The sequence below is a fragment of the Pongo pygmaeus genome, chromosome 10 (assembly GCF_028885625.2).
Source record: "Pongo pygmaeus isolate AG05252 chromosome 10, NHGRI_mPonPyg2-v2.0_pri, whole genome shotgun sequence".
Lineage (NCBI taxonomy): Eukaryota > Metazoa > Chordata > Mammalia > Primates > Hominidae > Pongo > Pongo pygmaeus.
The window spans coordinates 85742237-85755020 of NC_072383.2; the positions used below are offsets into that span (position 1 = coordinate 85742237).

General features: G+C 36.2%; 1 non-coding gene across 1 annotated transcript; it reads right to left on the minus strand.

Annotated features, from left to right (window-relative positions):
* Positions 1-1918: 1918 nt before the first annotated feature.
* On the minus strand, positions 1919-2130 carry LOC129011122 (small nucleolar RNA U3). The gene has a single exon (XR_008493238.1). It is a non-coding gene; the product is annotated as a small nucleolar RNA U3 (small nucleolar RNA).
* Positions 2131-12784: the final 10654 nt, after the last annotated feature.

Below are 12784 nucleotides of genomic sequence, written 5' to 3' on the forward strand. Positions count from 1 at the left end.
TTTGAACCTGTAATTAAGATGTTATCATACTGAATTAGGTTGGGCTTGAATCCAATGACTGATGTCTGTATAAGACATTAGGCTCCTGCCTGCTCACAGACCTCACAGATGCCTGGAGATAGGAGCACTATGTTCCTTGATTATATTTCAAAGGAATGGCTCCAAGTTTCTTGAGAAGAACATTCCCAGGTTGTAAAATTAATGAAAAGCTTTTAAAAAGATTTGCATCTCAAAGTGGCAGAGAAAGAATTTACAATTACATATTTTCTTAATATATGTTCTGAGTAAAGAAAAGTCTTGGGCCTTAGGGAAGGAAGAAACTTGACTAAAGTTAGCCAAGTTAAGGGAATGTGAAGGGTTTCTTGGTCAGCTTCCAGAAAGAAACAACCCTGCTTCTAGCCAATGCCTTGATCTCAGATTTCTAGCCTCCAAATTTTGAGAAAATAGGATTGTTGTTTTAAGCCCCCCAGTTGGAGGTAATTTGTCATAGCAGGCCTAGTAAATGAGTAGAGTAAACAGTGATGTGCAACTGAAGACATTTCTGGGACAGTGATGGTGATGTATTGTCACTGAGTTCCAGGAAGAAACATAAAGTTCGATTAATGAAAGCATCCTCCCCAGAAAAAAACACCACTATGATGAAGTAAATAAGAAATTATTTCAAGAGACTGAAGTAGTCTCTAAATTTAAATAGGATGGATAATCATGCCTGAATGTTTATGATACCTTAAATATACCTCTTCCTTGGATGGTTTGTGTCTGCCTTTCCCTCCAAGGCATGACAAAAACAGGTTTTTTTCAGCTGTTTCTTCAGAACCTGATGTACAATTTTACCCAAAAGATTTCGGCTGTGGATCCATCTGGTCCTGGACTTTTTTTGGCTGGTAAGCTATTAATTATTGCCTCAATTTCAGATCCTGTTATTGGTCTATTCAGAGATTCAACTTCTTCCTGGTTTAGTCTTGGGAGGGTGGATGTGTCAAGGAATTTATCCATTTCTTCTGGATTTTCTAGTTTATTTGCATAGAGGTGTTTATAGTATTCTCTGATGGTAGTTTGTATTTCTGTGGGATCGGTGGTGATATCCCCTTTATCATTTTTAATTGTGTCTATTTGATTCTTCTCTGTTTTCTGCATTATTAGTCTGCATTATTAGTCTTGCATTATTATTATTGCTAGTGGTCTATCAATTTTGTTGATCTTTTCAAAAAACCAGCTCCTGGATTCATTGATTTTTTGAAGGGTTTTTTGAGTCTCTATTTCCGTCAGTTCTGCTCTGATCTTAGTTATTTCGTGCCTGTGTTCAACCATTGTGGAAGTCAGTGTGGCGATTCCTCAGGGATCTAGAACTAGAAATACCATTTGACCCAGCCATCCCATTACTGGGTATATACCCAAAGGATTATAAATCATGCCGCCATAAAGACACATGCACACGTATGTTTATTGCGGCATTATTCACAATAGCAAAGACTTGGAACCAACCCAAATATCCAACAATGATAGACTGGATTAAGAAATTGTGGCACATATACACCATGGAATACTATGCAGCCATAAAAAATGATGAGTTCATGTCCTTTGTAGGGACATGGATGAAGCTGGAAACCATCATTCTCAGCAAACTATCGCAAGGACCAAAAAACCAAACACCACATGTTCTCACTCATAGGTGTGAACTGAACAATGAGAACACATGGACACAGGAAGGGGAACATCACACCCTGGGGCCTGTGGTGGGGTGGGGGGAGCGGGGAGGGATAGCATTAGGAGATGATATACCTAATGTTAAATGACAAGTTAATGGGTGCAGCACACCAACATGGCACATGTGTACATATGTAACTAAGCTGCACGTTGTACACATGTACCCTAAAACTTAAAGTATAATAAAAAAATAAAAAATAAAAAAATAATTACCTTTCAGACTTCATCCTCCCCTCTTATTCTTCTGAGGGAGGGAAAGAATGATCATCAATAGCAAGTGTCAGTTGCAGCAACACAACACAGAGAGCTGGCTTCATGCTTAGGAGACAACACTGTGCCCCTTTCCCATAGTTGATGGTGCTCTACACGTTCAGAGAAACTTCTAGTACAAAGCATAAAAGTGATCCCTGAAAGATTAGTCTTGATAAATGATATGGTTTGGTTGTGTCCCCACCCAAATCTCATTTTGAATTGTAGTTCCCATAATTCCTACATGTCATGAGAGGGACGAGGTGGAGATAATTGAATCATGGGGCTGCTTTCCTGCATCCTGTTCTCGTGACAGTCAGTAAATTCTCCCAAGATCGATGATTTTATAAGGAACTTCCCCCTTCGCTCAGCTCTCGTTTTTCTTCTCCCTGCCACCATGTGAAGAAGGATGTGTTGGCTTCACCTTCTGCCATGACTATAAGTTTCCTGAGGCCTGCCTAGCCATGCTGAACTGTGAGTTAATTAAGCCTCTTTCCTATATAAATTACCTAGTCTCAGGTATGTCCTTATAGCAGCATAAGAATAGACTAATACAATAAAGTATATTTCAAAGTTGAAATTGATGTTTGAGTATAACTACCTCAGAAAGGCATATGTCCTGTTTTGCTTAGGGTACAATCCTGCATAAAGTCACTCAATGTACTAGTGTCCCAAAACATTAAACTGAAGAATTTCAGAAGTCTTTTCTCATTCATTTAAAGGATAGCAATTAATACTTTTCTTACATTTCTTGTTTAATTCTGATTCTTTCTTAAAGATAGTAGATTTTTACATCATTTGTTGACATTTAGTAATGAATGGAGTAGGTCATCCAACATTTTAGGACTATTAATTGCTATTTAAATGATAACGCATTTAGAGGTATAATTAATAAGCATTTTTTGCAATATTTTAATTTGGCATGTTAAGTTTTTTAAAATAATAAAATTCCATATGTATATGTAGTTGAATAATCTCAACAATCTTATACAGGCCAGAATTTTAAGTTTTCATTACTTTTTATACCTGCACAAGAATCAAAATTATATTTTATTAAAAAATTAGTGGAAAATAAAAAAAAGAATGTAAGAATTAAGATATCCAGTCACAAAAGATCATGACTACCATTTCTTTACCATCCAAAATGCAAATATCTAATTAGTAACTAAAGTTTGCTGCCTTTATTTTCTATATGTCAGTAAATCTCCCTTTGACATCTATTTAGTTGCTCCTTTAATTGAGGTAGTATTCAATATCTTGTTTCTACACTATTTCTATAATTTTCTTGTCTTTATGTTCTACTCTCATTCATTCATTATAGTGCTTTCAGTTATATATCAAAAACTATGATTATTCTAATCCTTTGATTAATATATTTATGCACCCTCTCAATTGTAGTGTAAACCCAAAAACTTATCTCTAATGTGCTATATAAAACTCCATGCTCCAGGAGAGTATCTGTGCCTTTTCACACTTTCTTTCCTTTACCTGGATTGGCTACTTTCATTTTCTCCACTCAGTGAACTCATTTACCATCCCAAAGTCCAAGTTTAAACATCACTTTCTCCATGAAGCCTGCCTAACATTGCCTCACTAATCACTCTTTTCCACTTATCTGTTTTATCCCTCTCTTACCATATTTTAATGATTTTGTTAAAAGATTATTTCCCCTACTTGGATTATGTCTCACTTATATTAGCGTAACTTCCATCTCCTCAGGCCTTTGCCTTGTAGCAGTTGTCAATGTGGACCCAGGTGCAAGAATTATTGAATGGATTTATTAATTTATTAAAAATGCAAGTATACCTAGTGAGATTAATTATAGATACTACAATATTAAAATATAAGCAACTAGAGGTCTAGGACAAAGTAACATAAGATAGTGGAGTCCCATGAAAGCATTGTTCAGTAACTTTCATGTGCACTTACCAAGCTGTGTAAGATCTTAGTGTAGTATTTATAGGAAATGATGAATTCTCCAGAGAGATATCATGGAACATAGTACCCATAAACTAATTTTTATCAAATTATAGACTGGAGCATCTCTATTTTGTATTATTTTCTTTGAAGTCTATGAATTATTTGTATTCTTAAATACCCAACTAGATTTTACACTGCTTAAGAAGTTCTGGATGGTTCTAATGATGAATATATTAACTTTTAATTTTTCATAGACATTATTTCCTAGTTAAGTTAAATAAATAGAGACCCCATGATATACCAACAATACAAAATTCCCGGAGAGTAAAATTTTTTCCAGAAAAAAAAAACACACTTTTGTTTGCATTGCGACTCTGAGACTTTTAACACTGCTGAGAAGATCATGGCCTCTTTGGACATTTCACACAATGCAATTCATTTTAGCCATTAAGTAAAATACCACAAAATTCACTAGGATATGAGACTAAAGCTAAAATTTACTTTGAAAAACTATTTCTACAAAAAGTTAAAGATAACAGTGCTAGTATGAGTTATAGGTATTATGGTTATAGGTATACTTAGGGAAAAAAGTATCTGTGATAGTTGCCATTCATTAAGTACAACCAATTAGTTTGCTAATTACAAATTATTTTTTATCCTTATATTAAAACGAGTCCTCTGGGTAAAGATCACTCTCATTAGTAGTCCTGTGGACTAGACTGGATTATCTTATATCTCTTGTGGCAAAAAGAGTGTTGACTTTGGCATCAGACAAATCTGGGTTTGCATCTTGGCTGCACATGTAGAAACAGTACACCTGAAAGCATATTGCTTACTCCTTCTGAGGTTCAAAGATTTTCCAATATGTCCTATGGGAAGAAGTTCTGAATCTGATAAAGCAAAATGCCATTATTTGATATGTAAATCTCACCCCCTCTTAAAAAAAGTTGATTATTTTTAAAACTACCATTTGTGTATTAAAAGTATATGTGTGCATGTGTAATATATATAATTAACTAGAAAATTTAATGGCACGTATAGAAAGAAGGGGGATACCTGGGACCATGTTTATTTGCTTATATTAAGTGTGGGTATATAAGAGCATGCATGAAGGTGTGTGTATGTGTACTAAAATCCAGAGTGAGAAAGTGCCCACACTCCAAAATAATATTTCTAGTTGGGAAAAATATTTTAGCGTTGTCGGGATTTATTGTCAACTCAATGATATTCCTCTAATGTAAGACAATTCTCTTTTGCTTATTATTTATTTAATTGCTTTTAATTAAAGCATGGGACTTGTTCCTCAAAGAGTATGAACTTTGACTTTGCCTGTCCCCTTCTGCAAAGAGTACCCTTCTCCTGAACATGCCAAGGTATTGAGTGATAATACACAGAACAAAGAATTGGTTGGCTGTTTTTTTATTTTTCCTTTTTTCTTTTTTTTTTCTTGTTTTGCATTTGACCCACTGAGATACAATATAAGGCAATTAAAATTGTTGGTTGTACAGAATGCTAACCTGCTTTCTCTATGAGCTTATGAGCTTTTGAATTTAATTGGCTTCTTTCTACACCACCATTCAAATGGTGACATGTCTGCTACTTAAGTTACCTGAGGATAAAGAGGAAAGATATTGGCAGCAGAACATGGAGTATCCTTGCCAAAAGCTGTCCTTTTCTTTATGGATGACTGAGATTTATCGAGGTCATACACTATGCTTCTAATGTAGAGCATTATGCAACTTTGGGGAAATTCTTCTTAAGTGTAAATTAATTATCCTGTAATAGAGATATAGAGAAGAGGAAATAAAAGATAAATTCTTCAATAAATATGGTCAACATTAACTAGCATCACTGAATCCTCCTGAAAATATAAGGAACTTCAGTAATAAAAAATGCAGCTGAGAAATACAGCTTTAGCTTCTCATTAAAAACACAGTTCAAACGCTTTCTCTTTGACGTCTTTCTGTCATGCAAAGTTAGTTCCTATTTTTTCTGTGTTCCTGTACATTTTGCATATTTTTTCTGTATTACAGCCTCAACCTTTTTCCTGCATGCCTCCATCCTTCATTCTTCAAAAGCAGGGATCCAATATAATTCATTTTAGTATATTTAGCACCTCATGAAGAACCAGACATTTAATTCTTAGCAGGAGCTCAAAAATGTTTAATGAATGAATGAATGAAGCACTACATAGATCCACAAAGTGTGTCTTGTCATAGAATTAAATAGGATCTTTCAAGTTAAAAGTGACAGAAACTTATCTCAGGTTAACCTAAGCATAAATAATTATATTGGTTTGTATAACTGGAATGTTGAAGAATAAAGCAGGGCTCACTTTAGTAAGTAAAAGAAAAATTATTTTCTTGGGCTGAGACGATGGGGTTTTCTAAATATACAATCATGCCATCTGCAAACAGGGACAATTTGACTTCCTCTTTTCCTAATCGAATACCCTTTATTTCTTTCTCCTGCCTGATTGCCCTGGCCAGAACTTCCAACACTATGTTGAATAGGAGTGGTGAGAGACGGCATCCCTGTCTTATGCCAGTTTTCAAAGGGAATGCTTTCAGTTTTTGCCCATTCAGTATGATATTGGCTATGGGTTTGTCATAAATAGCTCTTATTATTTTGAGATACTTCCCATCAATACCTAATTTATTGAGAGTTTTTAGCACAAAGGGCTGTTGAATTTTTTCAAAGGCCTTTTCTGCATCTATTGAGATAATCATGTGGTTTTTGTCTTTATTCGGTTTATATGCTGGATTACGAAAAAAATTATTTTCTTACAGTTCTGGAAGAAAAATACTGTTCAAAACTGTGATAATCAGCTTGAACTTTTGGTTGACCTATCTGGGACCATGTACCTATTCCTATAGCTAGCTGGAGTTGAAGTAGGCTAAACCTAATTTAAAATGTACTCAAGATTATCTAAAAATTCTATGAAGTCCCTATCAAATTTTCAATGACATTCTTCATGGAAATATTTTTTAAAATTCTAAAATTTGTATGGAACCACAAAGACACTGAATAGGCAAAGCAATCTTGAGCAAGAAGAAGAAAGCTGGAGACATTACACTACCTGATTTCAAATAATCTTATAAAGCTATAGTAATCAAAACTGTATGGTACTGTCATAAGAAGAGACACATAGATCAATGGAACAGAATTGAGAGTCTGGAAATAAATCCATGCATATATGATCAATTGATCTTTGAGAAAGATGCAAAGAATACAAACTGAGGAAAAGATAGTCTCTTCAATAAATGGTATTGAAAAAATAGGATATTCACATTCAGAAGAGGGAAATTGGACCCTTATACCATTCACAAAAATAAACTCAAAATGGATTAAAGACTTAAACATAAGGCCTGAAACTATAAAGAATCCTAAAAGAAAACCTGGAGGGAAAGCTTTTTGACATTGGTCTTGGCAAAATTTTATAACTAAGATTTCAAAAGTACAGGCAACAAAAGCAAAGATAAAGAAGTGGGACTATGTAAAACTAAAATGTTTCTGCTGAGTAAAGGAAATAACAAAATAAAAAGACAACCTACAGAATGGAAAAATAACTGCAAATGGTGTTTCCAATGGAGGGCTAATATCCAAAATATATAAAGAACTTATACAACTCAATAGTAAGAAAATGAATAACCTGAATAGAAATGGACAAAGCACCTAAATAGACATTTTTCCCAAGGAAGACATATAAATGACTAATAGGTAAATGAACCATCACTACTCCTCAGGAAAATACAACTAAAAACCACAGTGAAATATTTCACACCTGTTAGGATGGCTGTTACCAAAAAGGCTAATGATAATAAGTATTAGCAAGGATGTTAAAAAAAGGAAACTCTTTTTCTGTTGGTGGTATTGTAAATTGGTACAGCCATTATAAAAAATATTACGAATGTCCGCAAAAAACTAAAACTACCTTGTTACTCAGTAATCCCACTTCTGGGTATAGACCCAAAGTAATTGAAATCAGTATCTCAAGGAGATAGCTGCAGTCCTATGACCATTGCAGCATTATTTACAATAGCCAAGATATGGAGACAACCTAAGTGTTCATTGATGAAGAAAATGTAATATATATAATAGAATTTTACAGACAGACACACACAGATGCACACTGATATGATTTGACTGTGTCCCCACCCACATCTCATCTTTATTCCCATGTGTTGTGGGAGAAACTTGGTGGGAAGTAATTGAATCATGGAGGCAGGTCTTTCCTGTGCTGTTCTCATGATAGTGAATAAGTCACATGGGATCTGATGGTTTTAAAAAGGGGAGATTCCCTGCATAAGCTCTCTTTGCCTGCCACCATCCATGTAAGATGTAACTTGCTCCTTTTTGCCTCCCACCATGATTGTGAGGTCTCTCCAGCCATGTGGAACTGTAAGTCCATTAAACCTATTTTTCTTCCCAGTCTCGGGTATGTTTTTATCCACAGTGTGAAAACAGACTAATATGGTAAATTGGTACCAATAGAGTGGGATGTTGCTGAAAAGATACCTGAAAATGTGGAAGTAACTCTGGAACTGGGTAACAGGCAGAGCTTGGAACAGTTTGGAAGGCTTATAAGAAGACAGGAAAATGTACAGAAGTTTGGAATTTCCTAAAGACTTGTTGAATGGCTTTGCCCAAAATGCTAATAGCGACCTGGACAATAAGATCCAGGCTGAGGTGGTCTCAGATGGAGATGAGGAACTTGTTGGGAACTGGAGCAAAGGTTACTCTTGTTGTGTTTTAGCAAAGAGACTGGTGGCATTTTGCCCCTACTCTAGAGATCTGTGGAACTTTGAACTTGAGAGAGATGATTTAGGGTATCTGGTGGAAGAAATTTCTAAGCACCAAAGCATTCAAGAGGTGACTCGGGTGCTGTTAAAGGCATTCAGTTTTATAAAGGAAGCAGAGCATAAAAGTTCAGAAAATTTGCAGCCCGACAATGCAATATAACAGAAAATCCATTTTCTGAGGAGAAATTCAAGCTGGCTGCAGAAATTTGCATAAGTAATGAGGAAATGAGTGTTAAACCTCCAAACAATGGAAAAATGTCTCCATGGCATGTCAAAGGTCTTCATGGCAGCCCCTCCCATCACAGGTCTGGAGGCCTAGGAGAAAAAAGTGGTTTTGTGGGCCAAGCCCAGGGTCTCCATACTGTGTACAGCCTAGGGGCTTGGTGCCCTGCATCCTAGCTGCTCCAGCCATGGTTAAAAGGGGCCAAAGTAGAGCTTGGGTCATGGCTACAGAGGGTGCAAGCCCAAAGCCTTGGCAGCTTATACATGTTGTTAAGCGTGCAAGTGCACAGAAGTCAAGAATTGGGGTTTTGGAACTTCCACCTAGACTTCAAAAGATGTATGGAAATACCTGGATCGCCAGGCAGAAGTTTGCTGCAGTGGTGGAGCCCTCATGCTAGGGCAGTGCAGGAGGGAAATACGGGCTTGGATCCACCACATCAAGTCTCTACTGGGGTATCACCTAGTGGAGCTATTAGAAGAGGGCCACCATCATCCAGGCCCCAGAAGGGTAGATCCACTGACAGCTAGCACCATGCACCTGGAAAAGCCATAGATACTCAATGTCAGCCCCTGAAAGCAGCCAGGAGAGAGGGCTATACCCTTCAAAGTCACAGGGGTGGAACTTCCCAAGGCCATGGGAGCCCATCTCTTGCATCAGCATGACCTGGATTTGAGGCATGGAGTCAAAGGAGATCATTTTGGAGCTTTAAGATGTGACGGTCCTGCTGATTTTTCAGACTTGCATGGGGCCTGTAGCCCCTTTGTTTTAGCCAATTTCTCCCATTTGGAATGGCTGTATTTACCCAATACCTGTACCCCCATTGTATCTAGGAAGAAACTAACTTGCTTTTGATTGTACAGGCTCATAGGCAGAAGGAATTTGCCTTGTCTCAGATGAGACTTTGGACTGTGGACTTTTGAGTTAATGCTGAAATGAGTTAAGACTTTGGAGGCCTGTTGGGAAGGCATGATTGGTTTTGAAATGTGAGAACATGAGATTTGGGAGGTGCCAGGAGCAGAATGATATGGTTTGGCTGTGACTTACTCCTCCTTGCCTTCCGCCATGTTTGTGAGGCCTCCCCAGCTATGTGGAACTGTAAGTCCGTTGAACATTTTTCTCTTCCCAGTCTTGGGTAGGTCTTTATCTGCAGTGTGAAGACAGACTAATACACACACACACACAAATGGAATATTAATCATCCTTAAAAAGAAGAAAATTCTGTTGTTTCCAACAACATGAATAAACCAGGAGGATATCATTCTAAGTGAAAAGAGCCAGACACAGACAGGCAAATACTGCATGACTTAACTGATATGTAGAAACTAAGGAATTTAAACTCATAGAAAAAGATTAGAATTGTCATTACCAGTGACAGGTGGTAGGTGAAATGGGGAAATAAGTGTTAAAGGGTGCAAACTTTCAGTTACAAGATGAATAAGTTCTGAAGACCTAATGAACAGCATAGTAACTAAATTGTTTATTAAGATAGTTAATAAAACTGTATTTTATACTTTAAATTTGCTAAGAGGTTATATCTTAATTATTCTTACAACATGCACACACAAAAAGGGAAATTACATGAGGTGATGGATATGTTAATTAGCTTGATTGTGGTGTTGACTTCACAGCATAAGCATATATCAAGACATGATGTTTTTACATCTTAAGTACATACAATATTTATTTGTCAGTTGTGCCTCAAGAAAGCTGGGAAAAATAAAAATAAACAACATGAAATAACATGTATGGAATCGGTTTCTCATAGGAAAATGTCTCTAAAATAAAATGGAAGTGGATGCTAAGAGGGTCAAAACACCAAATGTCTATTTCAGTCACAATTATTTAGGAGACTAAGTTTTTGGAAGCACTTGGGTAAAACAAATAAAAACGGGAAATCACCCAAACCAGCTATTTCTTGACTCCTATTTCTTGATGGGTTAATATATCTAACCTATCAAAGACATTAACTTATCCATCCATGCTTTCATTTATTAATTCATTTATTTAACAATTTGTTGACCCAGTACCATGCATCACACACAGTTCTTAGGTGCCACCCTAGCCAGGGAGCCAGTTTCATAGATAGATAATTACACAGGACATCATTAGTATCTTTTGACATTTGTGGAATATCTTATGAAACAACTAGTTTAAACTAGTTGCATAATGGAATGATAACTAATTTATTCAAACAAAATATGATTGATTGTTTCATCAATACTGATTTTTTTTTTAAACAGTATTTAAAAAAATACTGATAGTTTTTTTAAACTATCATACGTCAATGTCTAGTCTTATTGAGATCTGGAGTAAACCAAACACAAAACAAAATATTTGGTTTATTTTATCTGTGGATATTCTATAAAATGTATCTTATTAACATTTAGAGCAGATATTTGTTATATTTCTGTTTTTTCTTTAGTTCATTATTGTAGAAGTCAAAGTTTAGTGATTTGGAGTTATATTTAAGTTAAAATTGGCACTATTAATGTAAATTTCTTATCACTTATTCTGTTCTTCCCATTATACCTTAATATAGATTTTAGTACTTTACTTATGTGTAAAAATAACTCTTTTCACTAGAGGTTGATACTCCACAGATACTGAAAGAACAATGACAAAAACATACCTATAGGACAAACACACTGTTCTGGTTCCAAAATGGCATTGAAGAAGCAATCTGACTCCACTTCCCTCCCCCCACAGAAAGCCAAATACAGATATAGAGTGCAGAGATTATCACCAGCAATATCTCAGAACTTAAATATGAGGATGAGACAGTTCCCAAGGCAACAGAGAAGTAAAAAAAAACTTTGAGCAGACATTCAGAGAATTGAAATTCCATATCTGCAATGCCTCTCCAAGTCTAAATGGCAACAAGCGCGTGGAAAACTTCCTCCCAGCTCATGATTTCTACAGTGGAAAAAGTGAGATTGAGGTTGACAACTAGCTTCCCCACCAATTTGGGTTTCCTGGCAGGATACCTGTCCCAGGAATAATCAATTGGAAGTATCAGGAGTGGCTGAAAGGAGAAATATTCCTGAGGACAGCCAGATACATAGGCAGGGGCAGAACAATCATTCCCCGCATTGGAAACTCTGCTCTGTAACTTGGCTAAAGAAGACCCCATATCAGAGTGACTGTTCAGCAACACCATGCTGGTAGGAGATTTATTCCATGGGTTCCTTAGGCATGAACTCCTAGCCTGCCTTCCCACACTACCAAGATATCCCCTTTGGGGCAGTAGGCACTCTGATTATTTACTAGATCCAAGGTAAACCTAGGTTTAACGCGCATCTAGGGCCATCAATGAGACAGCTATCTACCATGCAAAAAGAAGAAAAAAAGGAAATTAACAGAAAAAAATTACAAAGCCTCTCTAAGCAAACATATCCAAGAAGAACGAACATAGGCCAGACAGAAAGGACCAGAATAAATAACTAATTATTTGATGCAAAGGCATAGACATACATCCACAAGAAACAACAGTAAACAGTGAACCATGGCTTCTCCAAACAGAGAAAGCAAGGAATCAGTGACTAAACCTAACAAGACAATAATACATAAGCTCTCTGACCAGGAATTCACAATAGCAGGTTAAAGAAAATTCCATGATCTCCAAGATAGTACAGAAAAGCAATCCACAAATTTATCAGAGAAAATTAACAAAAAGATTGAAATAATTGAAAAATCAAATAGAAATCTTAGAATTCAGAAATACATTTGCTGAACTGGAAACCTCCTTAGAGGCTTTCAATAGCAGAATGGATGAGACAGTGGAGAATCAGCAAGCTCAAAGATAGGTTATTTGAAAATGCACAGAGGAGAAAAAAAGAATAAAAAGAAAAAAGATTGCCTATAAGATATGGAGAATTACCTTAAA